Source organism: Octopus sinensis, linkage group LG7 (genome assembly GCF_006345805.1).
Source record: "Octopus sinensis linkage group LG7, ASM634580v1, whole genome shotgun sequence".
Lineage (NCBI taxonomy): Eukaryota > Metazoa > Mollusca > Cephalopoda > Octopoda > Octopodidae > Octopus > Octopus sinensis.
The window spans coordinates 8,778,029-8,783,028 of record NC_043003.1 but is presented as its reverse complement, the minus strand read 5'-3'; the positions used below and the strand labels follow the sequence as shown (position 1 = coordinate 8,783,028).

The window sequence follows — 5,000 nt, the reverse complement described above, 5'->3', positions numbered from 1 at the left end:
AACAGACATTTAGCTGGTTTCCTGAAAAGATGGGGATGGTTGTAGGTGGAAAGTTGTTTCGTTAGACTTAATCAGCGGAAATATGTGTGCGTGTGTATACGTGTGTGTGTTTGGGTACGTATGTGTGTGTGTGTCTGGGTACGTATGTGTGTGTGTGTGTGTGTGTGTGTACGTGTACGTGTGTATGTTTGGGTACGCGTAGTTATGGATATCAATGAATGCATATTTTTTTTTTTTTTGCGTATATCCTGCGTATATAAATATATTTGCGGGTTTCTCGCATTGGTCTCTTAAGATCCATAAATTGTATTTATGTTTGTATCATACACACACATACACACACATACACGCAAATCAGGGGACAACAGATGAAGGGGATGTTCTTTATGTTGCCTGTCTCGTTTCTCTGTTTCTTTCTTTCGTTGTTCGAAAAAAAGTTCGTTTTCTATGTTTTTGCTTTTTATGTTCACGTTTCTCATTTTGTCTACGTTTTTTTTAATGTCCTGCACCCGTATATGCATGTATATATACATATAGATGTAGGTATGTACATACGTACATACATATATATATATATATATATATATATATATATATATATATATAATATATATATATATATATTATATATTATTTATATTATTATATGATCGAACGCCACGCATCCATTTCCAAGTATATATATACAGACATATATGTGTGTATATATATATATACATGATACTTTAAATTCTTTAAAATGTTTGTTTCAAAACTTCGGTCATACTGGGGCACATACATACATACATACATAATGATTTATGGTAGAGAAGAGAAACTGTGCACAGTTGTGGAAATTAGCTGCCCAGCGGATGCTAACATGAAGCTGAATCAGTGAAAAAGAGAACACCTACGCTGAACTTCTGAGAAATCTGCAGGTACTCTATCCAGATTACAAGTACAGGTTTATACCTGGAATTATTAGGGCCCTGAGGTATGTAACACACTGCCCAAATACCAATCTTGAGAAATTAGGCTTCTCAAAACCAGAAAGGGGAAACCTAATTAGAAGTCTACGGATCCAATCCATCACTGGATCGACCTCAGTACGCAACTGGTACTTAATCTATCGACCCCGAAAGGTTGAAAGGCAAAGTCGAGCTCGGCGAAATTTGAACTCAGAACGTAAAGACAGACGATTTGCACTTTTAATATTATGCTACCAGTTTATATCTATAAACTATATATATCTATATCTATATATATCTATAGTCTCTGCTTCTAGTAAACGTTCCGACACAGTTGCCTCTTTTCTTATCTTTATGTAACTTAAATAGAGATTAGGTTTTAACGCAATTATTAGCTTGCGCAATCAGCATACTTAATCGGTACTTTTGATGAATTTACTTTGTTGATAAACGCTTTTCTATTCGTGGAAAAAGTGAGGCCAATTCATAATTACATGCTCTCGTATATTCTTTTCTACTCTAGGCACAAGGCCCGAAATTTTGAGGGAGGGGGCCAGTCGATTAGATCGACCTCAGTACGCATCCGAAAGGATGAAAAGCAAAGTCGATTTCGACGGAATTTGAACTCAGAATGTAGCGGCAAACGAAATACAACGAAGCATTTCGCCCAGCGTGTTAACGTTTCTTATTTTTTTATTGCCTACAAGGGGCGAAACATAGAGGGGACAAACAAGGACAGACACACGGATTAAGTCGATTACACCCACCCCAGTGCGTAACTGGTAATTAATTTTATTGACCCCGAAAGGATGAAAGGCAAATTCGACCTCGGCGAAATTTGAACTCAGAACGTAACGATAGACGAAATACCTATTTCTTTACTACCCACAAGGGGCTAAACACAGAGAGGACAAACAAGAACAGACAAACGGATTAAGTCGATTATATCGACCCCAGTGTGTAACTGGTACTTATTTAATCGACCCCGAAAGGATAAAAACAAAGTCGATCTCGACGGAATTTGAACTCAGAACGTAGCGGCAAACGAAATATCACGAAGCATTTCGCCCAGCGTGCTAACGTTTCTTATTTTTTATTGCCCACCAGGGGCTAAACATAGGGGGGACAAACAAACGGATTAAGTCGATTACATCGACGCCAGTGTATAACTGGTACTTAATTTATCGACCGCGAAAGGATGAAAGGCAAAGTCGACCTCGCCAGAATTTGAACTCAGAACGTAGCGGCAGATGAAATACCACTAAGCCTTTCGCTGGCGTGCTAACGTTTCTGCCAGCTCGCCGCCTTAATGCTTTCATATATTCCAAAGTGTGTGGTCTTTTAATTTCATTCAAATAGGTTTCTCTGTCCTTTAAAATCATAGAGGTAATTGACCCATGACAATGTTGAAAGCTTAACATTTAATCGTGTTTCCAACTTTGTGCTCATTTCCGATTTCATAAATGTTTCTAAAGTTATTGTTTCAGATATCTTAATATTTCCAATACCATTTGCCTCCGTACTGTCGTTTCTTTTGATATATTGAAAGTACGGTTGCTAAAAAAAAATTATGAAGTTAATTAGATTTGTTGTGGTTTGTTTAAAGCTAGAATTTGTCACAGACCTTCATCCAAATAGTTAAAAATATATATGTGAAAAATGGATTTTTTAAAAAATATTTATAATAAATTAAAATACAGAACCTTTTATAATAAGACAAGAGCACTGAGAGAGCGCAAACCTCCGCCAAAGCAACACCAACATCCTCTCAACGATTAGCCAGAGATGATTTTTTTTAAAAATGAGAATATCTGAAATAAACTCGACTGCTCTCACAAACGAGAATACTGAAAATGAACCCGACTGCTCTCAAAAATTCAGTAAAAAAAGATAATAAAACAAGAAAAATAATCAGAATCCTTGTCCGGTATCGGATCGGTTCCAAAATCTAATCAGTTCGTGCCAGTCATGACACCAAACATCCTTGAAAGTTTTATCTGAATCCCTCCATTGGTTCCTGAGATATCCTGTCCACGGACAAACAAACAAACACGACTGAGAACAATACCTCCGCCTTAGTGAAGGCGGATGTAATAAAAAGACCCACTGCAAATTATTTAGCTTTCTTCTATAGCGGTTATATCATATTTTAATTTCCTTGAACTTCTATGTATCACCCGAGCTGTGTCAGTGCGCAAGTTAACCCCACCAATATTGCTATAAAATCCATTCTTTAACTCGAAATGGGGGTATCAATGCTCTTCACAAATCTTGAAGATTTCCGCTATGTACCTTTCTAATAAGAACTGTACACAAACCATCAATTTTATATTTTAATCCCTACTAATAAATTGTTTTTGTTAGCTTTAACTATATGGTGTCTTTCTCAATATTTGAGGACGCATTAAAAGGCGGCAAGCTGGCAGAATCGTTAGCACGCCGGGCGAAATGCTCAGCAGTATTTCGTCTGCCGCTACGTTCTGAGTTCAAATTCCGCCGAGGTCGACTTTGCCTTTCATCCTTTTGGGGTCGATAAATTAAGTACCAGTTACGCACTGGAGTCGATATAATCGACTTCATTCATCTGTCTGTCCTTGTTTGTCTCCTCTGTGTTTAGCCCTTTGTGGGTAGTAAAGAAATAGGTATTTCGTCTGCAGCTAAGTTCTGAGTTCAAATTCCGCTGAGGTCGACATTGCCTTTCATCCTTTCGGGGTCGATTAAATAAGTACCAGTTACGCACTGGGGTCGATATAATCGACTTAATTCGTCTGTCTGTCCTTGTTTGTCTCCTCTGTGTTTAGCCCCTTATGGGTAGTAAAGAAATAAGTATTTCATCCTTTCGGAGTCGATTAAGTAAGTACCAGTTACGCACTGGGGTCGATCAAATTGACTGTCCCCGTCCCCCAAAATTTCGGGCCTTGTGCCTAGAGTGGAAAAGATTAATAAATAATAATTGATGCAAGTCAATTGTTGTTTCAGTGAACAGGTCGCGGATTTTAGCGACGAAAATATTTTGACAAATTAAACTTAAATGTTGAAGTGAATCGAACGGCTTTTGTGTGTTTCTTAAATGGCTTACAAACACCTTCCACGCTGCAATTGTTTTCGTTTCAGCACACGATCTCAGATCAAATTACTTGCTATGCGAGTACATCTCCGTAAATGTTATCTCTGTTTTCTTTAAATTTTGATTTCTGAGAAACATTTGCTTATCCTTGTCTAATTTATGAATAATAATAATAATAATAATAATAATAATAACAATAACAATAACAATAATAATAATAACAATAATAATAATAATAATAATAATAATAGTAATAATAATAATAATAATAACAATAATAATAATAACAGCGAAAAATTCCTTAGGAATGAGAACCCATGTTCGAAATTTCCCCAAGACACCTGATGAAGGCTGGAGGGTATATCAGCCAAAACTTTGTGATAACAACAAACAAAATGAGGACAAATATCCACCAAGTGTAAATAATGTAAATAATGTACCTAATTCCTCATCTCTTAAATATAGAGCTGTATTTTTGCCCATGTTTAAATATAGGTAATATACGGCAATATTTTGGTTACTTTTAACCTCTAACTCAGTTACCCTTCTATATATAATTATATACATTCATACATACATACATACATACATACATACATACACACAAGCATGTATGTATGTACGTAAAATGCGCCTGTTTTAAGAATTAAGAATTAAATGTCTTCACCTCATTACGGCGTTAGAACTTGTTGTCCCTAGCAAGTCCAGTGACTTCCTTTTAGAAGCATCATTATGTTATTATACCCAAAACTGATCAAAAAGAGATTGTTTCTATTTCAGAGATCAAACAAAAATAAATGTTTGTAAGACCGTAATTGATTGTAAACACCGTTACATAGCCCCCAGGCTTTATGACGTTAAACAGATGAAGTCGACATCTTTTCTGAATTAATACCGTAACGTTCTACCAATCACCTGTGAAATTCCGTCTTCCCAATAGTTGTGTCTATTGAAGAATCCTTATTTGAAATCCCGAAATTCACGCT

General features: G+C 36.2%; 1 long non-coding RNA gene across 1 annotated transcript in view; it reads left to right on the top strand.

Moving 5' to 3' along the window:
• Positions 1–814: 814 nt before the first annotated feature.
• Positions 815–5,000, top strand: part of LOC118764165 — a 22,246-nt gene continuing 18,060 nt past the window's right edge. The window contains exons 1-2 of the long non-coding RNA XR_004999951.1: positions 815–826; positions 2,586–2,599. This is a non-coding gene — a long non-coding RNA (uncharacterized LOC118764165). The remainder of the gene's footprint in view (positions 827–2,585; positions 2,600–5,000) is intronic.